The following is a 27,754-nucleotide window of genomic DNA, read 5'->3' as shown; positions in this document are numbered from 1 at the left end:
GTCCACCATCTTTATATTTGGAAGTATTCACTCTAGCTTTAATTTTATTAATGTATTTCTTTTATCTTTCATCTGAATAGTGTTCTTTATGTAAAGTGACCAAATGTGATTAATGATGAATAGATTAAGATGGGACAAGGTGTTTGAAAAATGACTTAAGTAGTGCATGTAAGTCACTGGCTATAGTCCCAAAATGCAAATTCTGGTTAAGTTAATGACTGGAAAATCATGATGGCACTACTGTATGAGTTCTGCTTTATTTGAAATTGCTTTATAAACAATAAGTAATTAGCATTTTACATTGGGACTAGTTAATAGTATCACACACCTAATTATTGCTATAGACACTGGTATTTTATAGTCAAAAGTATAAATACAATTGACTTATATGATATGATGTTCTGGTGTCCAGAGTTTGTAACAGTCTTGCCTTGCAAATAGCATGCTAAAGTTCAGGTCCCATTAAAGGTTGGTCTTTTATTCTAATGCCTGGAAAAACGTTGTTTGCAATAGGCATGTCTGGTCTTTCTGCAAAAAAGCTTCTGAACATCCTTTAGGTTGGGATTTCAGGAGGGGGAAATTTGTTAATATGTTCCCTCCTGCCTGACAAATGAGCATTATCGTCAATGTGGGTGCACATTTCCACTTATCCTTTTTGTAGCTGGAAAGCTTTATGAAAAATAAATTAATAATGCATACTAAATTATGTCTGCAAGAGACATTTATGTATATATTGCTAGCTTCAAGACTGATTAGATTTACATTTCTTTAAAAATGATTTTTTTTCTTGCACATCCATAATGCCTTTAGAATGCACTGCATGATAGAAAAATGCAGTCTTGATTTCAACTGAATACCTGGAAGGAGTGTTTTTTCCCCCCTATTAATATGTACATGTGTTCCCCTAGAGTTTGAGCTATTTTTCCTAAAAGAGATTCTTCTCTTGAATTACCCCAGCCCAAATGTATGCCTTAGGATGCAAAAAGCAGCAAAGTGGATGTCCTATTATCATAACTTGAAAGAGGTCCATTTAATAATAGCCTGTATTAAACAAGAGTCTGCTAACTATACAGTAAAGAGTGTTTTTCACCAGAGAACATAACCCATATGTTTTAAATGCAGCTAAAAATGGATGCAGTGTGCTATTTCCTTTCACCTCAGCCTGCAGTGTATTACTTAGATTTGCAAGGCATAGCCACCACTAGTACTTAACACTGCTGAAAGAGCCACCCTTCAAGGCTTTTTTAACCGCAAAGAAAAGAGAAATATAGTAGCATCGATTGTTAAATCCTGGTGCTTGTTACTCACTGCCCGCACACAGAACATCATGCCTTTGTAGCAGTGAGGAGAGTTGGTATTTATCAGGGTTCAGAGCTAGTTCAGCCACACACTTGACAAATTATTTGTGGAATTGTTGTATTCACAGTCACTTAAATAAGAATCTGTCAACACAAGGCTGTGCTTTGTTGCAGCAGGTCTCACAGTTTTTCCTGCGCACTCAAAGAATGATGGATTGGAGGTAATGCAAATTCACTACCATTTTATATGCTGGTGCCTTCTTCATAGACAGGAAACATAGCTCAGTATCATCTTGTAAAATGCCTTAACTGTAAAGGCCTAGTTCAGTGTTGAAAGTGCTTTTTAAAAATGGTATGTTGGAACAGGGAAATGTAATTCAAATATTTTCCTCACGTCTCATTTTACAGACTGCTTGTTGGAGCAGGTGTGCGTTCAGATTTTCCCAGGCTAAGTAGGACATATGCTTATCTGTGCTTGGTAATTAAAACAAATTAATAAATACAATTATTTGATTTTATGGCAACTTAAAAGTTAATACTGCTTAAAGGGATGTTAAATTTAAAGAGCTCATGCAGAATTAAAAAAATGCCCATTTAGATAACTCAGTCTGCTTTGCTGATAGTATTTTTTTTTTTTTTAGGAAATTTATTTGTCCAATAAAAAATACCTATCTGAAAGCTCTAAAACCAGTTCCAAAAGGTATAGTTCATAGCTAAAAACCATGATCCTTTGGCAGAATAGAGCTTACAATAAGAAGTAAAAAACCTTATTTATGCTGGCATAGATTTTTAGGTTGATGTCCAAAACTGGAATGTTTTGCCTGGGACTAAAGGCAACCACCAAATTCATGCCACTTTCTACTGCAGCAGAAGTCAGAGCTTTTCCTTGCCCTGCTCTCAAATGAGCTGGAACCATGGGGGGAGTGCAGGAGCCCACCAACAGCCTGGGACAGCTCTGGGGAGGGATGTTGGGAGCTGGAAGCAGCCCTTGAGGATGTCAAAATGAATAAGGAGAAGTGATAGCAAGCACTGGATGAGACTTTTCAGGAAAGTTCTCATTGCAGTGGAATAAATGGAGTTATGGGCTATTTAAGTTATTTCTCTTTGCCTTTTATTTTGTGGCTGTTCAGGAAAATTGATCTTTCTGGACTAGGAAAAAGCTTGTCTGTGCAGGAGAGGGCCTTCTCAGAGTCTCATTTCAAGTGTAAGGAATGAACTTGCCAGAAGTTAAGGACAATTACAAATCTTACCTTGTGCTGCCTCATGTTTGAGACGTGGTTTTTTGAGATAGGATAATAATGAGGGAATTCCACAATGTGCATATAAAAATGTTTTTAAAAAAAATCAACCCAACATTTTTGAGAATGAACATATGACAAATATAATTCACTTGGCTCAATGCCCTAATGGGAGGCCTAGATCAATGTGCTGTTAAAACCTTTGTAGATTATAATGGGTCCTGGTGAAGTAGGTGAATATATTTCCATACACTTCAGGGGGGCCAGATTTTAACCCCAGATACTTTGAGTCTTAAGCTTCCAGCTCGATCTGAGCAGAAACTGTAAATGTCAGGGCATGCTCAAGATGAAAGCATTTAGCTGATCTGCAAGTCAGGGTTGAAGGAGGCTGCTCTGGCACCTTGTTGTCTTCTTTCTGAGTGGTCTGCTTTGACTTGCTCAGATTTTATCTGTTATAAAGTGTATATCTCTTGAGAACTGTTAAACAGTATTAATTTGAATTTCATGTGTGTGAAGGGTGTGAACAGGTAGCTCTTCAGGGCAGAACCTCTGACCCCATTCATTCACCATCTGCAGGTGTCTCCACAGTGGTTATCTGCATTTTAGGAAGTATCTGAAAATGCTGAGATGACTTTATTTTATTAAGAAATGCCTGTATTACAACATTGTGTATAAATTAATCTGCTCTTACTAGACTTGTAGAGATATAGGACCTACACTGACGTGGTGGTTTGGGACACTGTGACCCACAGTCTGTTGGAATGGTTGGCCATGACATCTTCGTTATCCAGGCTCTCTTCAGCCTTGGGAAGGCGTCTGTTCAGCAGAGCCCCTGCAAGGGCTGTGCTCTGCAGCCTCCCAGAGTATTCAGACTTCCACAGTATTTCCCCCAACAGCCTTTCAAAGCATTTGGAAGCTCGACTCAGTTTCAAAGACTACAGATTGACTTACAGTATGGGATATAGTATTTTCACTTGCGTCTAAAAACGCTGTTGCGTGGCCAAAAATTCAATTGCCAAGAAATCACACATGGTTCACAACACAGCTCTTTGATAACATTAAAAGTATATGTAATATTTTGAAATCACTGGCCAATTATTTCTAATAGTTTCATGATAATTTATGTAGAGAATCTCTCTGTTGGATGTGTTCCTGCTTTGGTCTAAATGTATTTTTGAACACTCTGTCAAACATCCCCATTTGGCACCTATTTTGTTTCACTGAATTTCTTTAGTATGTCCAGATCTCTTGCCAATGTATTTGTGGAACATATTTTGACAGTTTTGTCACCAAATTTGTTACTTCTTGTGTTTGGAATATGTATCAAATGGCGGATATTAATGTGTGCATTTCCTTTTGGTATAGACTCAGCTGGATAATACCCTTGTCTTCTGTGGTGGTGAATATAATAGAGTGAGTGATTTTTTTTTTTTTATTAATTTCAAATGTTATTAAGATTTAAAAATTACAAATCTGTTATAGATGTATTGGTTTGTTTTTATGTTTGCAGCTAAAAGCATTCCTTAATATCCTTGAACTTTAAAGAGCTGTGATATTACATTCCTTACCCAAACTCTATAATAGAAATCATATGTATAAGAAGGCAGAAGCTTCTCCCTCACTGTGCACACACACTCATGTGTGTATATATAGATATATATGTATGTATAATTTTATTTCAATATGCTTGGATTAACTAAACTATTGAATTTCAATTTGTTGTGCTCTTCTATGAAATAGTCTTCCTATTGAGTTTGTTAGAGCTGAATGAAAAAGGTGTATTTAAGACTGATCATAATCTTTGCCATCATGTTTTTCTCCATATGGTATTCCTAGATTAAAAGGGATGACAAGATAATGCCTGTTGAAATATGAAGGTCTGCTTTGTGGCTCTGCTGCTGAGCTGGCCCACCCTGGGACATCACACCCAGCTGTGATGTTTCCAGCCACACAAATCCCTGCTGTTCCCTTGCATGGTGGCTGCCCACAGTCCTGTGCCAGCTCATTTTCCATGACCTGGCACAACTGATGGTGCCTTTACCCTCTCTGGGTGTGTGCAGACCTGGAGAGCACCCTGGATCAGAAGGAATGAACTAGATATCCATCTTATTTTTCATATATTGTCCAGAGAAGTAGGCTGGAAAGATTTAACGAATTAGTCACCTTTGACAGCAGAGGGTAAAAGTGATATGGAGGATATACATTAGAATTCAGTTTAAATAGGGCTCACTGGTTGCCATAGCTCCTGATTATTTTTGCTCTGTAATGGATGGTTCAGTTGTTGGAAATACTTTTAGTCACCCTTAAAGGTAATCTCAGATGTGGGCTCTGTGCAGCTCTGGGTGACAGCAGTTTCTCTGAAATGGCACGTTTCCCTGGGAACACCAGAAAACCTGTGCCTGCTTCTAAGGGCTGCTTTTTGGGCCACATTCTAAGTTCTTTAAAAGATGCTCTTCAGTCAGCACAGAGCTCTTTGATTTTTTACTGCTGGCAGATAGGTTGTTTACTGTGCTGAGTAACACGTATCAAATAGTAGATGAATCCTGAAACAGCTGGTTTTGTTGCTGATAGTATGTCTTCCTCATATTTTTTGAAATGTAAGGACTGGTTCTGAAATGTCAGTGGTCTTTCTGAATCGAGATCTATTGCCTTTTACAAAGATTTTATCAAAACTCACAAGTAGCAACAAAAGAAACATTATTTAGTGGAATTATGTTGCATAAAAATGCAACTGTGAATCTAAAATATCTGTAAAATAAAATCCATATTAATTTTTTGAAAATAAGGTTTTATTTAAGGTCTTACAAAGAACATGGTATGTAATATGAATGGAAAACATTCTCTTTACAGGTTAGGTTTTAATTCCAAACCAGTGGTCCTATGCAATAATATATGATTTTTTCAGCAATTCCTTTCAGCTTATCTGGACAAGTTGAGATACAGACTACAATCAGGGCAGAGACACAGTCAGGGCATCAGAAGCTCTTCTTCAAAAAGAAATTTTATTAAGATGACAAAATTAGGATGACTATTCTGTGTCTGTACAAGACACAGCATATATTTACTGCATTTCTGGGTAAATTATTGCTCAATTCTGAAGCCCAGTGTCAGCAAGGGCAGCAATCCTGTGCCAGCTGTTGCATTCTCCAGAGAAATAGGAGCAATAGGCCATAGAAATGTTCTGGTCATAACATACTTTTCTTGCCATTAGAGAAGAGAGTAACATAATAGGTGCTCTGCTAGTTTCATAATACCAAAGAATTTCCTACAAAATTGTAGAGTCCAGGGCAAGGTGTGGAATAAGTTAGAATTACACAGAGCAGACTGACCTGCCATTGATTCAATTTTCCTTTTGGTTGGAAATTTTGCATCATAGAATATATATTTTTCTTGTCAGATTTGCTATGGACTTTCTTTGTTTCATTGGAATTCTGAATTTTTGCTACTTGGTCGAACTTTTTGGCGCAGTGATAACACAATATAAATCAAATACCCTGATCCAGACAAAGTAAATCATCAGCTCTTCTGCATAATTTTGTTTGAGTGTTAGTAGAAGACTAACTCTTCCAGACAACTTCTAACAGATTGCTAAATACAAAAATAATTTGCTTATAAGAGGTGATATTTATCAAAAAAACTCAGAATGCACTGGAATATATTTATGGTCATATGAAAAATGAAGTGACCTGTTGGAGACAGGCCTTAACTCCTGAGAAGCAATGAAATGCTTAGGAAGGTTCCATGAAGTACATGAGATTATTGTGTATATATAAGAAGTAATAATGTCATCTGGTTTTTTTCTGTTTCCTGTTGATTGACTTTTATAGCTTGCAAGCATTATGCTGGATTGTAAATTGCAATAAATTTAATCAAGAATTATTTTATTCAGCCTACTAATGAGGAATAATAGCGTATGTATCAATTAGACATGTCAATTTGTGTGAAGAAATAGATTTACAAAGGGATAGTAGGTAAAAAAAAATATCATTGGTATCAATTCACTTCATTATTTTTAATTTGCTGTGAATATTGAGTGCTTCCAACATAAAATCATTCCTCAATTAAAATAAAACAGCTGTACTGCTATCAGCTTTTCCTTGCTTGTTGTTGCTTACAGATTAGCAGTTGTCATTGGCTTCAGTCTCATGTAATTCCATTAATTTGCAACCATAAATGGGTAAAAATAAGAAAGTAATAATAAAAATCTTTGGCTTGTCAATGTGCTAGGTATTGTATATAAATTATTTTTTTCAGATTGCACTGAAAGGGCAGAACTCCTGTAGCAGCAACACCTGGGGGACATCAGAACTGTGACAAACCCCATTCACTTTGTTCTCCAACATCAGCAAAGCAACAGCACCTGTGAGCACTTTATTCATTTTGGCACTCTTTTATTGCTCCAGATTCCCTTTCTTTCCTCCCAGGTGATCTGTAGTAAACCAGATCCCACACATGTATTGCAGTGTAAATGGGAGGTATGAATCCTGGATTGCAATGGTTCATAGCTGGTTTTTGCTGTTGGATTTAATGAGTCCCTCCCATCCCTTTATTAGCAGGTCGAGGCTCTTATTTAGTTTTCCTTGATATCACAGAGCATGTTTTTGGTTTTGAGTGACATATGTAGCTCTCTGGTTGTCCTTATTTCTTTTCAAATAGCTCAAAAGGCTGACAATAAGAGCACATTTACAGAGACAAGCATGAGAGTTGCAAAAGCTATTTCTGCAAGCCCAGATGTGAAAATGTAGTGCTTAATTTCTGTTTTTCTAGTGGTAAGCTCTTAATGGCCTTACAAGATTTTAAATTGGTCTGTCTTACCTTGTTATCATCTAGCTATTATTTGAATGGAAAGTTTAAAAATATGTGTCTAAATGTATGGTATATAAGATGTTAAAAGTATGCAGGAAGAATCAATAATTGCGTGTTTTATATTTTAATAGAAAATAATATTCTCTCAGATGACTCTGGCTTCAAGGAATGAAGGTGGGCTGCACATTTGATTTTTTTTTTTATTTTTCTGCAGCTGCTGTTGCAGGTTTTAATACCCTTAGATCCTACTGACAGAATGCATTTTGTCACAGTATATTTTTATTATATTTTGTTACCAGTGAGAGCTTTTTGATAGAAACCCTAAAGGAGGACTCATGTCTGTAGGGAGACTGAACACATGGGATTTGAATCCTAGTTAACAGTGAATTCTCTATTACAAGAAGTAAAAGCTTATGAATATTTTCCTTGGCTCTGAAAGTGGAAGCTGACACTAGCTCGTATGGGAGAATTTTAACTAATGATTATTACAATGCTTATCTGCTAATTTGCTTCGCCATATTTGGAATCAGTATGCTTTATATGCATGTGAAATTTTTGGAGCTCATGCTAAAATTTCAACTAGCCAAATACTTATCTGCATTTCATTATTATTGAAATAATTATACTAATAAATAATAATAAACACAATAACTGGGTTTTTTTATTAGTTCACTGAGCTTAAGTGGATCATTGCATAAGCTGATCACATCTTTATTTTTTTGATAAATCTAGAGTATTGTCATTTGACACTGAAGACTTTTTAGGAAAAAAGGCTATGTGAGTTTAATGCTGTGCCTTTGAATAGTTATCTACGTATTTCAAAACTAAATAAGAAATGTCAAAACCCATAGACATTCTGTATGCATTGATAAGCCATTTGTAATCTATAACAGCATCTATACCAGGATTTGAGCTGATTCATTTATCCCAGGTAATGTATCTGTGCAATTTATTGTGCCACAAGTGATGCCAAACTTCTTGGGTGATGTTTGGAGAAAGAACCTTCCCAGCTGTACAACAAGCATAAGAAAGCTTTCAGAATTGTGGGAGAAAATGGCAAACAGGAAATTCATATTGCAGGCTTGAGTGCTGAATTGCTTAAATTGTAAATTATTATGAGATTGGGATACTGTTATTTACAAATAAACTTTGTTTTTATCAATTAATATCAACAGTCACTGTCAATCATTTTTGTATTTCCTGTTCATAAGATTCCTTGAATCTTTCTTAATGTTTTAAGTTGTCTGTGTTTTGTGTCTTGTTAGTGTTGGAATTATATTAAGCAGTATGGTTACCAGTTTAACAAATATGATCACTGTTTTTATAGACGTATGGAAAAATTGTTATTTTTAATCGGTGAAGTTATTGCTATTTGACATTTGAGAGCAACAAGTTAAACAAGTTAAAGGATGGCTCTGATGGGATGAGACCAAGGAGGAGGATGCAGCATCATTCACACATTGATCTCTCTGCTGAGCTCCTGCCTGAGAGCTGCAGTCTGAACAGTCTCCTAGGATGCTCCTGAAGATCCAGCTCCTGTAGTTCTGTGACTCTTTTCCTTTCTCTTTCTGCAAAAATTCATTTCTGTTGTCCATCCTGATGGTCTCTGGTGTAGACTGGCAGCTGCCCACGTTGCCAGACCCCTGCCCAGGCCCCTTGGCACAAATCATAAAGCAAAACCTTAATTTTGTTGTTCAGTGGAGAACCACCAACAACCATAAACTCACATATTATTCCGCTAGAGAGCTGATGCCTCTGTTACCAGACTATTGTAGCAGCTGAACTTCAAACTTACAATATTATAACATTCCCAATATGTAAGTTGGCTTAATGAAATAAGGAATCAAATAATCATAAAAAGAGGGGAAAAGTATTTTATTTCTTTTTTTTAGGCCCTTGAAACAGACTCACCATCCTCTTTCCTGCAGTAGGCAGTGTTCTTCAAATCACAAGCAGACCATTTAAAACCATGGTTGAATTTAATTTTATCAACCATGAGTCTTACAAAGTACTTTCCCTGTTTGAACATTATTTCTCTGTGTGAAGCTATGACTGAGTTTACAGGCTTAGCAAGACCTTCAGTGACTTGCTTTATACAGCCATTCAATATTGCCCTACACACCAATAATGCTTTAGTGTAATAAAATACATGTCTTTCCCTCTTTACTAGAAGTTATAGAGAAGTCTTCTGATCATCCAGCTATGAAAAGCACCATGACTGGTTCTGCCCAGAAGCTGCATGAATACATGTGGAGCAGAAAAGTTGCTCTTTATAGCCAGCTGTAAAATTCTTTCAACCCCTATGAACCTTCAAGCCTGAGAAGGCTTTTCTCACCAAGATATAGATTAGTTTCAGCATACCAGCCTTCAGCAGTTTGTGTGAGTCAAGATTTCACTCCAAGCCTACACTTTACTGGTGAAACTCAAAGTCAGCCAGCCCATTTCAAGAAGAAAAATGCTATTTGGTTCCAGTAAGCTACCACAGAACATGCTCCAGATTTGACAAACGTTGTAATTAGTTGCTTTTGTGTGTTTAGTACACAGTGCAAATGCTGTAAAATGTTTTTCACATGATGCAACATTGCCAGCAGATAATCACTGAAGCAGTAAACCAAAAGAATTTGTGTATATCCTACAAGCTGCAGGAGGATAAGAAAATGTAAACAAAAACTAACAGCTGAATTTTTCAGATGATACCATTCCTTTTCTTTTGTTAAACTGATGTGGTTTTAAATGTTACTTTTTGTGAGTTTCCCTAGAAATTGATTAGAAAACCCTAAACCAATGTTGTGAACGTGCTTTTGTTTCTGTCCTGGTTTTGACCGTGTGAATCTTTTTAGAACATTTTCAGTTTAATTATGCAGCACTAAAAATTGCAATTAAACTGAATTTGCAATTGAAACTGCTCATTTTAGTTAACTGTCAAATTTACTACGGCATTGTGAAATAGGGGCCTTTATTATTATGAGGTGTTTTGAAAAAAATGACTTTTTAAACAGGAGAAAAATGTCATATCCCTCAGTCCTATCACAATGAACCAACAATTTAAAGAGATACCCAACCAGTGAAGCTGGTAACTCTCTAAGCACAATAGATCTTGTTCCAGGTGATGTCTTAAATTATTGATATACTGCAAGTACGGATGGTATTGAATAAAGTCCTTTTTTTGGTGTATTTAATCTCTTTTGTGAAATGTGTTTTTCAAATGTAGGCGGAAAGCTAAAGTTGCTCTAAAATAGTTTTGTGATAACCTACTCATCTTAGGGATATCTGACATGCCCTGTTTTGCACGATGCTATGATGCAATTTGATGGATATTGTGTATTATATGAGACTGCACAAATCTTAATATCTCTGTTCCTCTGTTTTAGCATGTGATGTACAGCTCTGTGTACATAGAGCATCTCAGACTAGTGTCTGAGACTACCCTTTTCCTCTAAGCCCTAGGCATTTTTATCACTGTGCCAATAAAAGGAAAGGGATTTATGGGGTACTGCTTTTTAATTCATTCAATTCTCTGTTCATTGTGAGGTTAATGTTGTTGATCTATTTTTCTCTTGAAACAAATAAAAACAATATGTGCTGACACTGACTTTGACTTTTGACATGGGAGATAGAGGTCAACATTTAATTCTATATTTATAGACTACATGAACAATATTATCTGTATTAAAAACTGTTCACTCAGTCCTTGTCATTTTACAACTTAGTTCAGTGGCTTATATCACATTGAATGTTTTCTCCAACTCTGATCAAGGTGCCATCATTCACAGCACTACACTTAAGGGGTTGTCAGCCTTTCCATTAAAAACACCTTTTTTCAGGGGTTCATAACTTCACTAGCTAAAAAAATTACACCAAGACTGACCTGGGGCTTTATTTTAAGCAAATTATATATAAAAATATACCCCAAATCCACAACCCAAAACACCAACAGAGAACCCAAATAAAGTTAGGAGCTGACTAGTTTGGCACACGTGCAATGACCATTTTTATTTCAGGAAATAATGTGATTTATCAAAGCAGGTATAACACTGCCTAAATGTTTATCCATTTCTTTCTTTCTGAAATATTCTTGGCTGTTTATATGTATAAGAGACGCTTGTCTGTCCACCTTTGGATGGCTCATGCCCAAACTACTCAGAAATTGGGTACCGGTGACACGGTTAACGACATGATTATTGTAATGAGTGTGTGTGGTGCAGCTGTACATTTGTAAGCCCCCTCAGAGAGGAGCTTACACTTCTGGAGGGCATGTTCCTTCTCAAATGGAAATAAATGTTTCATTTCCAGGGAAGGAGATGGAAGGACCATCCCATTTTATCTGTTGTGGATACAGAGGTACCACAGCTGTGCAGGGCCATTCCTCTTGATACAGAGCAGGACCTTCAAATCCCAGGGGCAGGTAAAGCTGAGGTGATTTCACTGGGGCAAATCCTTAGACTTTCTGTCCTGTTCTGACTTTCCTGAGTATAAGGACCTTTGCTAACTTTTATGAGCAAAGTCATCTGTAAGTGTTCTTTGTTTTATTCTTGTTTGCAGGATAAAGGCCCATGGTGTACCTTATATTCAGCAAAGAAATTGAATTATCAATGCAATTATTGTTAACCTTTATTTGTTTTCAGAGATTATCCATTCCTCTTTGAGTCAATGGCAAGGAATTTGAGATTCAAGTTTGTCTTCCATTGCAAACAGCCAGTAGTATTTTCCACAGGTTGCCTTTTCCACCTAAATACGTATTTCCTTGGTAGTAATAAGAGCGAACAAAATGGAATAACCCATACAGTATAATCTATGTGTTTTTAAAATATCTTTATGTACCATATTTATGTTGAAAAAAAACCCTAAAATAGCTTTTGCAATCTGTAAGTTTTTGAAATATGTGAAGTTTTATCCTAATATGCACATACAGTGGTCCAAACTAACTGCCAAGGGGTTTTTTTAAGGGTTATAGAAATCAATATTAATTTTTGAAGTGTTCCCTAATTCACGTATCGTTCTTGGAAAGCAAAGAATCTGCCACATTTTGTATGTGACTGTCTTAATAAGGGCTGTGAAACTGGAACATTGATGGATCATGTTACATACCAGGCATCTCTGAAAAGTTTTTCATTAAAATGAACTCGTAAAGACTCTTAGTGCTTGCTTCTCAGCAGATGGCAAGAGGTGTTTATTTGCCTTATGGAATTCTTTCTGTTTATATACAGAGAAATGGAGAGGACAACTCTGAAGGATCTGGTTAGTACTTGTAGGACTATTTAAAATAGATCATTACTATTAGCATTAAAAGCATACAGGAGGTTCAGTTACACACTCTTTTTCTAACCAGGTCTACCTTTGCACTGAAACTGCTCCAAAGATTGGACTTTGCAAAAAAAGTTCCTGCTGTGGAACTCTGTGTGATGAAGAGTTTAGTGTAGGGGCTTTTTTTAATAGTCAGATATTTTCTTTTCCGTTCTGTTTCTTTCTTTCCTTCTCTCTGCCTGATTCACTGTTAAACAGCTCCTGCTCTATTTCTGGCACTTTTGAACTTTATTTCTCCTTCCTTATTTCTCTTTCCTTGTCCTTTTTCCTTCCATCTGTTTGCTGCTTTTTCATTGTCTCTTAGCTGCCGTTCCCCATTATTATATCCTTCAATCTGCAAATCCTCTCCCATATGTGCTCTTGTCCTTCCCTAGGCCTCCTGCCTTTTGATTTTTTCCAGATCTCATTTCCTTTTCACCTGATCTGGCTTTATTCAACTCTGCTCTTGTCTATCTTTCAGCCTGCCTCAGGCCTCCCTTTTTCCTTCTGTCCAGTTGTGAATCCATAAACTAAACAAGACTTTGGCAGAAGAAGTCAACAAATGTGGTGTTCAGACCAGAACTTGACAGCTGGAAAAGGAAAAGGGGGATGCAAAAGCCAAACTTTTGATTAGACTGGTGTGAATACTTTTTAATGAACAAAACATTCAGTGAATGCAACCCCTTTTCTGCTTTCAAAGTTTCCTGCAACAGATTGAGACATTCTGTATTTTATGTAGTTAATATTATTTATGAATTTTATTTGAACATATTCCTGATATGTTTGTAACAGTTTATGCAAAGAATCATGCTTTGTACTGTCTTGGGCATTTGCAAGGATATGAAATGTTATGGCTTGGGTGAATTACAGATTTAGGAATTGTGCAGATTGGAGACTTCATCACTATAAAATTAAAAATTCATAATTATAGTTATGGAATTATTAAAATTGAAATTTAAGATATGAATTGAAGTTAGAATTTGTTTTTTCTGGAAAGATTTAAAGAACTGCCAAATATTATCCTATCAAATGACATTTTAAGTAGGAATGGACCAAATGTCAGTTATTTTTGCCAAATTCCTCTAAAATTCCTGAACAAGTAGTCTAAGTAATTTGCAGACTGCCTGATCTCTCTAAGTTTGGTACCTTGCATCTGTGCTAACTAAAAATAAAGCTGTAAAATATTGTCCTAGTATTTGACTGGGTTGATTTTTGTTTTTTCTTTCCTGTGCTGCTTTACTGAGGGCTGCACCATGTTTGCAGGAATGCTGCACAGTGGGAGCGTCAGCATATTTACATGTGTCAGGGCACATTAGGAGTACATGCACCTGTAAATAGCAAACATATTAAGACCATGTTAGCCCTAACCTGACAATATCAAAAATACCTAGAGACATGCTGAATTTTGAATGAAAGACTAGAAGGCCAATCTAATAATTGCATACAAATTGTCCACATACATTGTCCACAAATCCTCCGTTAAATCACGTCCCCTTCACCTGAAACCATTTCAAAATGCCTGGTCTTGTTTTAAATAAGTAAAATTAAAACTCCAACATTGTTTCTATGATAAGTGTTTAAGTTACAGTTCGCAATTAAAAAATAATTCCCCAGCCTGAAAGCGTCAGACTGGATTACATTCTCTGTTGAAGGAAGAAAAGAAAGAATCTACTGTCTGGTGACCTTTATTTTGGCTGAAGGCTAAGAGACATCGAGCTCTAGAGAGAAAATTCTCTCAGGAAATGTGCATACTAATATTACTTTATTTACATTATTGTTTTCTAATTCAAATAAAAGTGCTGCTGTTGGTTCTATGTACATGATTTCCCTGCACAGCTTTGTAGCTGAAGCTGTTGCAGATCCTCCCTCCTTCCCAGCCCTGCTGCAGATGTGGCTTTGGTGTGTGTTTGGTTGTTTTTCCTGGGTTATATCACCTGGGTTGCAGCCAGTCCCTGGGTCTTGGGCTGTTGTGTGGGTGCAGAGTAAAGGGCACAGGACAGGCTTCAACCTCCTGAGAAAACAGAGTGGTGTGATGGCAGGGGAAGAAACCTTTTCTCTGAAGGATCCAACTATGGCAGAGAATGAGGAGGAGGAAGAGTTCCAGGAAATTCTTAGAAGTTCTGGGCCGAGGGAGGCAAAGGAACAGATCTGCCTGGAAGGACAAAAGGGACAAGGGGCACTGACTGTTTGCAAAGGTCTCTCCTGCAGGTCTTGTTAGGGTGCAGCCCAAAGATTCACAGCCCTTCTCTGGTGCAGAGAGAGTCACATCAGAGTTTCACCAATCTGCATCATGTAGGAGTTTGAGTGTAACGACTGGTGGAGTCATATTTCTGGGATCTTTACAGGGAAGTGGTAAATACACGTCCCTCACGTTGGTATCTCTTCCTACCCTTGCAGACAGAGGCTCTCCTCCGTTAAAATACTGCCACAGGAATTCCCTCCTGGAGCACCTGAGCAGTCTATATTGGGTAGTACCTTGCTGGCTTATGATCTCCTCTTGCCCCTGTGCAGGTGAGCATTGTCTTTCACTAAGCAATGCTGCATCCAGGCACAGTTAACAAATGCTTTTCGTTGGGCAGTATTTTTTAAATCACACTTTTGGCTCTGGGGAAGAGAAGACCTGATTGGGAAAGTTGATTTTCCTCTGTTCTGAAGCAAAACCAAGCAAGAACTGTTTCCTTTGATGTTTTTCTGTCTTGCAGGCTATCCCAGTGGCCTTACTCTTGAAGAAGAGAGCACAAGGAGCCTTCTCTTCTGCAGCTAGAATGATAACTGAGCACATGCCTCCTGACAAGCAGCACCAACACCTTCCTGGCAGGTGAGTGCAGGGACACTGAGCTTGCTTTAAGGTAATTCAGTAATTTGAAACAATGCACCTTCAGGACTGGAAAATCTGTAATGAAATAGTCTTTGTCTAGAGAATGTTTTATTGTTCATTGCCTAAGAACAATCCTTAACGTGGAATTTGCCTTTTACTGTGCTGTTTTCACAAAAGGGAAGAGGGGAAGATAAGAAGTAAAAATAGAGGTCTGGTATCTGCTACTATTTTTTATGAAGGTTCTGTCTCCCAGGACATTGTTTGACCATCTTAACTGGTAATGTTCTTCCTCAAAACCTCAAAAAAACCTATCACAGCAGTGATGAATCTTTGCTGATGGACATCAGATGTTTTGCTAGGGTTTAAAAGAGTCTAAAAGAAATCAAATTATTCAATCTTCAGCAGAGTTAACAGGTGTTTGTATCAGAGAGGTTATGAAATATTGCCTCAGGTAGGGAAATAGTGCTGTGGAGCACCAGTAAATCAGAACACTGTTCTTGTTCTGAGCTGACTGAACTTGCTTTCAGTAGTTCAGCATATCTTTGTTTATAAATCTAAATGCTATTGTGTTGTATTGTACTTTGCAGTGTAATAAATTGTAACATTCAACATTAACTGGTCAGGCTTCAGTGATAACAAAAGTTCAGCAGGCTGGTGGCACTCTGATCAATATTGCCTTCTATTTATAGTATTGTTACAAATTGAAGTTTTATTTAAATTAGACAATGCTGAGAAGCTTACAGTAGATCAATAAACTAAAATACAGTAACGGATTTTAATTCATGGCTGATATGCTGCTACTCTTTTGTCACATGCATCCTTAATGTCCCCTAAACAAAATCACATTTACATATCCTGTTGTCTGGCAAAGCTGCAAAACTGTTTTAGGGAAGGAAGATTGTGCTGTGCAATGAACAGGAAAGATGTTGCATAGGAGGGAAAATGGCCAGATAGTTTCTGTTTGATTGGGGATTTTTTTGTTTGCTTGTTTTTCTATGCAGTGAATCAGTTTACCCTGAGGTATATATAGTGTAAGCCATAGAGATAGTGCTAGTGCTCAGATTCTGCTCTTATAGTCGCACCAACATTTCTCCAGTGACAGCAGCACCATTCTATTACCTCACCTCTGTTGTGAGATTAGGCTGGAGTTAATGTGATATGCCTTGTTCTTACAGGCAGCTGGAGCCACCACCAGCTTTGGGGGTTTGATTGGGAATACGACAACCCAACAACTATCGAACAATATTTTTAGTCTTTTTGCTTGAATTTAAATATGAGGTTATCTTGCAATTATTAGACTTTGATTTCTGTCGGCTCTATCTAATCATTAGGTGATAGTTCATATGTGAGCTACCAACAGTATCTGAGCAGTCAGCCCTGGGTGTCTGCATCGGCTGAAGACAAAGGACTTGACGTGTTCCTGCTGACATAAGAGGAATTGTCAAGAATCTTAATTATATATTAACCATCATGGTCAGCTGGCACAATCAACAAAGTCCCTCTAACAGTATCCAAAATAAACTTAAAATGATGGTGCCAGAAAAGTCACTATAGGGCTTTTACAGTGCCACTGATTTATCTGAAAAAGAGTTTTGAGATGGGTGATTAATAGGGAGATTTGCCATTAGACACTGTTAAATTTTAAACAAAGTCTAAATATTCTTACAAGAATTCCCATTTTGTTCTTCCAATAGCAAGCAGAGGTGCTTTAGAGCTGGGGGGATAATTCAGTCTGACCTAATGTTGCAGATAAAAGAAATGGATGAAAAACTGCCATATATACTATAGGTCTGACAAGATTTATAAATCTATTCCCCCCAAAAAGGATCCAGCATTTTCTTTCCAACATATTAATTCTAAATGGCCAAGGCTGGGCTAAGTGTCACTCTCCCAACACCTGAACCTTCACTGGTTTGCAGACAGATGTGGTGATCCTGTGCACTTGTTGTGGGCACAGGAACAACTGATGCTTTTCTGTGTCATTATTCCACTGTTGTTATATTCCTTCCCACCAGATGTTTCAGACAAGACCAGAAGCAGGCCAAAGGTATAAAATGCCTGCTACCAGGAAGGCTTAAGGAAAAAAGCCAGACAGATTCGTGGGAAATTGGGAAACAAAAGTTCTGGATTAACTAAGTGAAGCACATCTTCTCTGCCTGAGATTAACTGCTCTCTCTGTCATGCCTGGAGATGCACAAAGCGTGGATGTTTGTGGCAGATGTATGGAGGGGACTGCGTATCTTCCTTCTGGTGTCAGGATTTGGGAGGTGAGAGGAACAGCAGCACTGAGTGTTATGGGGGGGGTGGATGGGTTAGAAGGGGGTGATTATAAGAGTTTGTCGAGGCACTGAAGTGGTATTTGGTTTTCTCAGCACTGGTGCTGCAGGTCATTGTTCCTGTGGGAAATGTGCACAATAACAAACTGGGGGGAGGGTGTCTCAGGTGGGGAGAAGGGCACTGAACATTCTCTGTATCGTGGAAGGTCTGACCTCACGGGAAAGTAACAGCACAGCTGAATGTTTTGCATTTCCCCCCAGTCTGCTGATTCCTTTGTCCTCTGAGTTATCTTGTTCTCAGGGTCAGTAATCTTTACATTCTGCCAGATACTTGTCTCCTGAAGTGAAGTTGTCCTTTCCTTCTAGCCTTATGTTTCCCTACAAGTCTCTAGGTCTTTTTAAAAATATTTTTATTTTTCTCCCTTCCTTGCTGCCACCAGGCTATTCCCCCTTCTTTTACTGACTGCTGTGCCCACCCGCCTTCTCAGTGTGTGAAGAAACATTCACATCAAATAGAGAAGGAAGTGGAGCAGGCTTTTAACTTCAGCTGTGGGCACAGCTGGGGGGAGCTGCTTTCTAGCAGCAGGAAACATTGTCTTCTTGTTCTGTAAGAATTTCTGAGGTTGGTTTTCGCAAGATCAAAATGTAAAAGAGACTCCACTTCATCCAGAGATTATACTTATATATGTGTATGTGTATATATAGGTACATATATATATATATACACACACAAATAATATATTTTCTTTAATCTTGACCTTCTCTCAGATAGTCTTCCTCCTCCACCTTAGCAGCGATGAGAATCTCCCTGAGAGACCTAAACCTATGGAGTGTAAAAACTGGAGAGAGATTATCTTGTGCCTTTTTCTGGTTTTTGTCATCATTCTGCTTTTTGGTTGGATGACAGCACTGTGATCTAGAGAGAGAGTGAGACAAGCAAACTGGCTGTACTCTGCCCCATTTGGCAGAGAATTCTAAGATCCTCTGAAATTAAAGTCCATAGTTTTAATAGCATTTTTGAGACCTCATCTTGCATATTAGAACTTAGCCAGGTATTAGGTAATTTAGATAATAAATTCTCTTCAAAGTGACCCATCATCCTAGTATTTATTTTTTTTTCCTAGAGGATGTAAGGCATAAAAGCAAGCTTTGTAGTTTTATATCTGTCAGCATGTCACATAAATATCTCAGTAACTACTGATCTTATCACCATAAAACTTCCATTTATACAGTTAGACATGTCATGTTGGTCAGTTGCACAAAAAGTTAAGCACATGCAATATTAAACTCCAACCCATGCCAGCTCCATTAGCCCACATCTTGAAGTTCTCTCTGAACACTATTAGAGGAGAAGTGGGGGAGGAGCAGGAGGCAGCAAACGGCAGAATCAGATGAGGATGGACTCATGTTGAAAATCACTGAAATGATGAAAGAGTTTGTAGAGGGATGTTTGGAGTCTTAGTATTTCTCTGAAAATCAAAAGATCTGTTTTCTGTTTGATGAATGACTTTAATAGTTTTAATGACCTCATATAATTTATTTGATTGTTTTGTTCATTTTTATTAGAAAATCGGTCTAGCAGCGTTTCAAGTTGTATCACCTTTGCATGTCAGAATGGGACTCTGATCTCCACTTGCCATCTTAAAACTTATATTACTTTTTATCATTTTTATATTAACAGTTAAATTTAACAAATCCTGAAGTTACTTATTTTTTTTAGGATTGAGACTGGTTTCTAACTGAGAATTGGCAGGAATGTGTCTTTAAAAAGCAATGTAAGCAATTATTTTTTTTCCAGAGTAAAGTTTGTTGGGAGCAATAGTTTAGAAATTGTGCAATTTATTAATTTGATTTATGCTTTGAAAATTCCCATGAATACTTCAATTAATACTGTTTACTATTCTTAGGTTCTGCTGCAGTTTGCATTTTATGCCTCTTAGAAGTCTGTAGAAATGTCTTACATAGTAAGTTATGTTTAAGGCCAGGCATTGTAAGGTTAGGTGATATTAAGGGACAGTTTATAAAAACATACATGCTTAATCGTCAACCTAATTTTACCAAATATTTAATGCCTAGAGATTATAGAAAAAAATATCTGAAAATATGTATCTAGTCCTCTGTGAAGCCTGGAAACTAAATTGGCTACTGACATGTGCACACATGCTTTCACAGATACTTGCAGCAAATTGCAGGTAAAGTAAGCATTAAGTGCCACACACATATTTCTGCCTGGACCAAATTATTCTGCTTCTGGAAAATATTAAGAAAGACACTAACTTTGCACCCTTGTGCTTGTTTTTACATTTGTGTGGATTTGGCAGGGTAGCACATTATTTACTCTTAAGAAATACAGGAACATCTCTCATACTTGTCTTTACAGAAATACATGAGGCTGCAATTTTTTTGGCACCACTGATGACAGAAAATCTCTCTTTCTGTTAATGATACAAAATCGACTTTGCTATGGTATTCCCTACAGAAAACAGTGCATTAAAAATAATGGTGTTTAAATTCGGATGTGTTCGACAGTGTCACAACGCGAAGGGTGAGAGCAGTGTTCTGAAACAGTGAGACATTTGCAGTGCTGCAAACATGCCTGCTGTGTAAAGGCACGTTGTTTTCATAATCTCAGTTAAACTGCTTACGTGTAGCCTCCAATTTTCACTTATAAAGCTGTGTTTAATTTAAGGCTGGGTTGAGTGTGCTTGTCACCGAGTCCACCATTGTCAAGACCGGTCATTATAAAAATATTAGAACCAACCTTGATTTGCCAGGATCCCAAATGAAGAGGAATCAAGGAGAATTTGAGTAGTGGCCTTTTTCCCTTCTCCTGAAGGAGACATTATCAACTCATTAGCTACAAGCCTGCACAGAGGCCCCAACTGTGACTCTTAAAGCAAGAAATACATTTCTTGTGGTTAAGATTGACTTTCAGCATGCCAGCTGTCCCTCTTTTGGAAGGATTGGCCTTATTTTTCAAGTAGAACATGTGCCATCTTGATTACCCAAACTCTTAATTCAATGCTGTTTTATGCTTTGTCTCCTCAAAATATCCCTTATATCCAGCTTTGATTGGTGGGTAGATGTACCAGTACTGATCAGCTTAATTACCAGTGTGAGGCAGCGCAATGCAGACATGAGGTAGCAGCACACCTTTCCCAGCATTCTGAGGTAATTAACCAAAAAATATTTCCCTGCCACCTGTCTAGCCTTGGAGAAAATCCAGTTTTCTTTCCAAGCTCTGAGAACGGGGGATCAGAGCAGAATTTGGGTAGTAGGGTGGTTATCCATGTGTTTTTTTGTTCTTCCCAGAGTCATCTGCAGTGGTAAGTATGGAACCCGAGGCTGCTACCCCCTGTCCTTCCCAACTCCCAGTACAGTATCTGCAGAAAAAAAAATCTGTGAAGAATTAAGGAGAGTCATATAGGAAAGCATGAGCTGTGATCTTCCAGGGGTCATGAGACCAGAATGCTGAATATACCTTTGGATGCATCAAGAACACAAAGTTTGGATTTACTTTGGCCTAGAATTCCTCATTTTCCCTCAAAAAGCTTAAACTCAATCCAGTAGCAATTAAAAGGCTAAATTTTTGTTGTGTTTGGTGCTTAGAGGAAATGTGCTGTAATTCTTACCATTCCTGGGTGAAATAGCCTAGTTACAGTCATTATGTACAGAAAATTAAATATAAAATCTCTCACTCCTCGTGCTTGCATTGATATAACATTCAAAACCAAAAGCAACAGTATAAAATATCACAAAAAATAACGTGGATAAAACAATTCTGCTTTTGATTTTATTTTTAAATAATTTTGTTTCTTTTATGCTGAAAAGGCATATCAAAAATTAAAAAGTGATGATAGCAATTCTGGAATAACTTCTGAGTTCTGATGGCTTTCCACATACATAGATTGTAAACTGTGCAAGCTAATGGATGTATTCATCCATCCATGAAGAAGACATCTATGGTTAAAGCATCCCAGCTGATCTAAAATATTTTTCTAAGACCTTATGATTTCAAGTGGTCTTTAACTGGTTTTGATTCAATGAAGATTGTACAAAACAAATAACTTTACCATTATACTAAAGTCTATTCCCATGTCATGTTTCCAGAAAACAAGTCATGTTTGAGACAAGTTCAATTATCTGTGGTTAGATTTTTTTATGCTGGAATAGTTATTCTGCCATGGCTCAGGAATAGCTAATGGAATTTCATTCAAGCCTCGTTTAAAAAACAAAACCCACACTTTTTGGCAGGATACAAGTGGGAAGAGATTTAGTCCACAAGACATATTTTATCCTGGCATGTAGGAGAACAGTTGGTGGAAAATGGTTTCCCCTGTAGCCCGTTAGAAACTTTAACTATCTGCCAGTGATTGCTGTGAATGTGGTGCATGACATGTCATGAGAAATCACATAAATAAAAAGGGAAAAACATCCAGTTCAGGGCTGCCTCTACGGGAGGGTTGGGAAGAAATATATGATGAGGAGCAGAGAAGAGTTTTATAACCAAAACTTCTAGGACTAGACCTCTGGGGTACTGAGATCTTCTGCAGTAGTTGTCTTTGAATTGTATATATTACTTTGTCTGCCTTGGACTGTGGATAATGAGGAATATTAAAAGGGAAGTTTATTATTAATGCTTAGGTGTTTGTGGGCTCATTGTTCAGAATTGTACTAGCTGTAACCATGACACTATGATACAAAAAAACCCTTACAAAATCTGAAATTTGAAATTGTTGAAAAAAATTTTGAAAAGTGTGCATAAACTATGAAAGTTTATATGGAATTTAAATGTTAATATTAAATGGTATTTTAGTGTCTACACTTTACCACTTTTTTGAATATGTGAATTAATGAATTTGCTTTTTAGTCAGTTGAAATTTTTGATGAATTTCAGAAGTGCAAGCAAACTTGATGAAAAGATCTCACTTCCACTTGTGCCATTTAATTGCTTCCTGATAAACTTGCTCTGCAGTGGCCTGTGGCAGTAGCGGGGGTCAGAGTTACTAAGCTGTGTGTAGGGACCCCAGACCCTTGGCATTTAACTAGAAAGCTCTGAATTTTGGAAGCAATATCGCCCATTTACCATGTTTTAGCACAGAAAAACATAATAAAACAGCATTATAGTCAGCAGTGTTTGCAGCAGCAATCGTGATGCTTGCAGAGGTGTGGCAGCCAGCCCAGGGCACACTGGTGTTGCTATGGTCAGTGGGGTTTTTGAGGTCCCTTGGTTGCTTTTAATGAAAGTGTGTACAGCTTTTATGTACTTTCAGGTTGCCAAAGACTTCAGTTAAAGGCCCTGGTGAGGTGGGTGAGCTGAAGGTCATCAGAGATCTCCTGTGCTGTGCAAAGGGTCCATACGAATTACCAGGCAGGCAATGGAGCTGAGAGAACCAAGAGGCTGCTGTGGTGATTTCTGGGACTTGCTCTCAGGATATCTACTTCATTAAAGGGGGGAAAAACAATCAGGCATGAGCTTGAACTTGTGCAAAAAGACAAAAGTCTCCTGCAAAGTTTGTATTTTCTGAAGAGGCACATTGGGGAGCTTTGGGGAGTAGGAGCTGCCCGCCTCAGACGGACAGCAGGATGGGGATACCCACAAAGCCAAGTACAAGTCTGAGCTCCTGGTCAGGGCTGGACATCCCTTGGCATGAGAGGCTGGAGGGCCTCTGGTCTGGGAGCAGAGGGGCAGGAGGCATCTCAGTGCCATTGAGGTGTCCTGGTACTGTAGGGCTGAGCAGGACTCTGGTAACCCACGTCTCCGGCGCTGCGGCATCGCCCGGCAAACCACAACTGCTCGGTGGCTGTTCCTCCTCACAGCAGGGGTGAGGGACATGCCTTGCAGTTGTTCCCTTGAGTAGGATGTCTGTGGCTCTCTGACTTGTTAGTTTATGCTGTTTCCTTGCTTGGTTGTTATTTTTTTTCAATTATAAGATTGGCCTTTAAATACATTGCAGGTTTTTTGTTCTAAAATAAGCAGCTCCTGGAGTTTCTCTGTGGTAACTGAGACATTCACACCTTCAGATGGAGCACCAAGCCCGATGCTTTGGGCTTCAGGGGCAGGAGACTTAGACTCACAGCAAGGCTTAGATTGGAAGGTACCTTAAAGACCGTCTAATTCCAGCCCCCAGCTGTCTGCACTGTGAGCACTGTGGCATTGGGAACCCAGGGATCCCCTCACACCTCAGAGGGATTTTACTGCTTTGACTTAGCTCCCCTCACATGAGGAAACACTTGAATTTCTTTCATTGGAGGCCATTGACTTCTGTGTGTCGTGCTGAAAAAGTTGTTAAAGAATAACTTTGAAAAATCCTCAGAAATAAGAATACACTTTGTAATGCTCTCAGTTCTTCAGTGATATTTGTTTAAATGTCCTACTTGAATTACTATCCATTTTTAGTTAAAATGACCACTGAGATCATTAATCATTATAAAAGCATTAATTAAATAAATATCTGTTTTGCTGATTTTTCTTGTTCACTACTCTACAAGCATGTGGATTAGATGAAAGAAAAAGAATTATTCCTCTGTTGTCTAAATCCTTTTTACTCTGCTGTTAAATTGTTTATCTGGCCCTTGTCCTGTGTCTAACTCTGAGGTGTGTAGTCCTGTGATATTGAAAAAATAAGCTCAGCGATTTTTACTTAGCTTTTTGTCATGCCCCAAAATGACTCTTCTGGATACACTTTCTGACCTAGATTCAAGTTACAAGCGTGAACTTCTGGCTTAGATAAGGAGTAGTCAGTTTGGGCTTTTCTTTACCATATGATTTTTTTTTTGTTCTGTTTCATAACTGTGCTGGAGAATTTACATCTGGTATTCAATGTCTTTGTTTCTGTGTCTGTAATAAAAAAACCCCACATATTTATTCAAGATCCTGATGCAAATGCATTGAAGGGAAGTTAGATTTTTTTTCCCCATGGAAACTTACACTTTAATTCTTTGACTTGTTCTTTCAGAGTGAGAAAGAGAGATCTTAGTGTTATATAATGAAATAATTCATGGTACACTTAATGTGATGTAGGAAAACAGTAACATGATATGCTGAATTTAAATAACTGAAAGTGATCAAGAGGGACATCAGCATTACATGCTCAATAGGATTGACGTAACAAATACAAGATGGCCACTGCATTCAAGTTGAAATACTGTCATCTGTGAATACGTTCCAGGCAAATTTGTTGATAGACTAAACATTTTGATAGTCTTTCCATTATTTCTTTGAGCCATCAGCTTTTAATTTTCTCTTTCTAGTTAATATACTTGTGTATAATTTAAACAGAAAACTGTTCTGTTTCATCATAAAAGATTTGTCTGTTACTTTTGGTGTGTAAATCAAGTGGACAGCAAAACATTCTTGAACTTGTTTTTTGAGGCATTTGTTGACAACAACAGGAAAAGAGATCACAGAGACCGCCAATAAGTGTGGACATCAATTATTTTTTAATTGTATAGGAGTACAGTACACTAATTAAAACTAGTATATCTTGCAATGCCAAAGGCAAAATTAATTATTAATTTTTATTAATATTCAGAAGTAGCACAAGGAATACATTAAAAAAGATTTTGTGGCTGTGACTGAGATCTTGTTTTGCTTTATATTTTAGTAAAAATAGTATGTTAGCAAAATTTGAATAGTTAAATATGCACTGAAGAGATTATATGCATTGAACAAGAATGTTCTCTTTAAACTAGTTATGCAGTGACAGAATATAAGAGGGAGGGAAAATTCTTTAAAAATTCTGGGGCTTTGGTTTAGCTTGTTTACTGACAAGTATAAATACACATGTTATTCTGCTGTTGTTACTGCAGATACAATAATTATAAAATTGGGTATTTTAGTTAGGATATCTCATATTCAGTAGAATAATCTGCTTTCAACTTCTTGTTGAGCCCAGCTCAGCAAATTCAATCTGTCCTGCATTGACTTGACAAACCTGATATGCTCCTGGACAAAGTTACTCCTCTTCAGTGAGCAAGTGATTTATTTATTTATTTCCCCCACAGGTTAGACTTCAGTGTGTGTACATAACTCATTTGGAAGCTGCCAATCTGGGTCAGAAGTCTACGAGAAAGGAAGTTTTTTGAGTGAAAAAAAGATGTCTTTCACCAGTATAATTGACAAAACAATAGGCTTTTAATGCACCTGTTCAGCAGGGTAAGTTATAGAATGCAAAATTTTAAATTTTAGAATTCACAAAAATGTTATGAAAAAACTTCTGAAGTAAATTGGGCTTAGGTTTATTGAACTGAGGATGAGAATAGGTGGCTGTTACAGACCCCATTTAGGGGTTTGTAAAAGGACAGCTTGTGTCTGGTGTTGTTTTGAAAGTTATCACCCACTGTAATGAGATTGGTGTACTAGAAATCTTATTGCAGTAGTTACACACTGTTCTGATTTTTTTCTAGACTAATGAGATTGATCATTTAAGATCAGAAAGAAAAAAAATTTGGTTGGGTTTTTTGTGGTTTTTTTTTTTTTTTTACTGAACCTTGAAAGGTTTCCCTGTCTCTGATCCTTACATAGAAACATTATGAGTTCTTCATCTCTCCAGTTAGTGTTAATTATAACAATTCTGTAGTCATTCATACACTCCATAGAAATAAAGACACAGAGGGCTGCATTTTAATATTTATTTAAGAAAAATCTAAGATAAATATCTCACATATTCATATGTACTTTAGCATTGTAGAGCAGTACTTCAGAGTTTATCTTTCACTTCACTTGAGCATCTTGATCTCCTATTATAGCAATACATAAAATATGATTTTTTCTTAGAAACTGGATTGTGGATGTTTGACTGTTACAAATACCTAGAGTTTTCCTTTCATTTTGTTATAGCAAAGCAAAGTGTCAAAAAGCTTAGTTTTCCAATGTTTTATTTGTGTGTTCCATATAAGCATAGATGCTGTTCTTGTTCTCTTCTAAAACTGGCCACTTGCCTTAGAAAAGTCAAATTGTGCCTTCCCCTTGAGTTGTAATTTTTGTTAACAAAAGTAAGGGTGATGATAATCAGCTTTAGTTTACCATCAGGCCTGTATTGCCCATGGATTCCTACCTCTTCAGTGCTTGGTACAAGGCCTGGAAATATTTCTAATTCCCATATATCTCTGGGCTTGTTTATGTGCATGCATGTCATAGAGCAGGGAAGAGGAGGAGTCACTAATTCACTTTGCTGCTAGCCAGAGGAATCAGCATATGTGGGAAGAGTAGGCTCTTGAAGACAAACACTGTTCTTCATTCTACTTTGAAGTACTTGCCTTACCAACTTGTCAGTAAAAATTGACAAAGTACAACTCACTTCTAAAAAGATAAACAAAAACTTTTCAAAAGTTACCTATCACTGTTCTGGAAAATAGCTCGCAGAGATTCTCTTGGTAATTCTTTTCCTCCCTGTCCTGAATGTACTGCTTTCTCAAATGAGTGCTGTGGTTGTCCAGGAAAACCAGAGAACACCTTATGGAATAACATCAAAGGGAGGCACTTGACAAAGACAAGCAATTTAGATGCTCAGTTCTGGAAATGTATTGACTGAAGATGAAAGCTCTTTAGGGAAGAGACTTTGTCGTCTATTTATATAGAATCTTGCATAATTTAACAAATGTTGGGGACACTATTAATCTCATCCAACTTTAGATGTCTACACTGTAGCTGCCAATCTTAAGAGAAGATCAATTGCACTCTAAAAGTGTCTGTTTCTCTCCACTGACTATAAAGGGAGCCCTCACAAGTAGCTCAGGTGCAGATGGCTTCATCTATATTTGGGTAGATGAATCCTGCTCTAAAATACTATCTAACGTGGCAAAATAATAGTAGTAGTTGATATTTTAAAAAATCCTTGGGAATGTATCTCGTTCTTAAAGCATCTAAGAAAATTACAGCCAGCTGCTGGTTTACAGTCCACAGTGAAGTGCCAGGGGTTGGTATCATATCCACAACAGCATGAATCTGTTCATAGCTTCCCCAACCATTAATACAGAATATAAATATGAAGTCATTTGCTTGCTCAGTGCAAAAGAATAAAGCTGAACACC

General features: G+C 37.5%; 1 long non-coding RNA gene across 1 annotated transcript in view; it reads left to right on the top strand.

Moving 5' to 3' along the window:
- LOC113956900 overlaps positions 1 to 8,034 on the top strand; it is a 33,279-nt gene extending 25,245 nt beyond the window's left edge. Inside the window, exons 4-7 of the long non-coding RNA XR_003531005.1 lie at positions 3,902 to 3,949; positions 6,791 to 6,898; positions 7,474 to 7,516; positions 7,642 to 8,034. This is a non-coding gene — a long non-coding RNA (uncharacterized LOC113956900). The remainder of the gene's footprint in view (positions 1 to 3,901; positions 3,950 to 6,790; positions 6,899 to 7,473; positions 7,517 to 7,641) is intronic.
- The last annotated feature ends 19,720 nt before the right edge of the window (positions 8,035 to 27,754 follow it).

The sequence above is a fragment of the Corapipo altera genome, unplaced genomic scaffold (assembly GCF_003945725.1).
Source record: "Corapipo altera isolate COAL_440 unplaced genomic scaffold, ASM394572v1 224, whole genome shotgun sequence".
NCBI classification, from domain to species: Eukaryota; Metazoa; Chordata; class Aves; order Passeriformes; family Pipridae; genus Corapipo; species Corapipo altera.
The sequence above is the reverse complement of the archived record's forward strand: the minus strand, read 5'-3'. Positions and strand labels throughout refer to the sequence as shown.